Below are 269 nucleotides of genomic sequence, written 5' to 3'. Positions count from 1 at the left end.
CCTCCACAGCCCCCCAGTGCCCCAGGACTTGATGAATTTTGTTTGTTTGCACAGTGAAGGGCCCCAACGGTCGAGCGTTTCCTTTATTGTCCTTCTCTTCTTAGATTATTATTTTTTAAGCATTTATTTCCCTCCCTGAGAGGCTAAAATATTAAACTAACTGCACTTTGGAAGGAGAGAGGAGAAGGAAGAGGAGGAGGAGGAAGAGCAGAGGAGAGGAGGGGGCTATGGGCTGCACAGGGAGAGGCTGCCCCGGCCACATGCACTTT

The sequence above is a fragment of the Nestor notabilis genome, unplaced genomic scaffold (genome assembly GCF_000696875.1).
Source record: "Nestor notabilis isolate BGI_N333 unplaced genomic scaffold, ASM69687v1 scaffold29677, whole genome shotgun sequence".
NCBI lineage: Eukaryota > Metazoa > Chordata > Aves > Psittaciformes > Psittacidae > Nestor > Nestor notabilis.
This window is presented reverse-complemented; position numbering follows the sequence as displayed.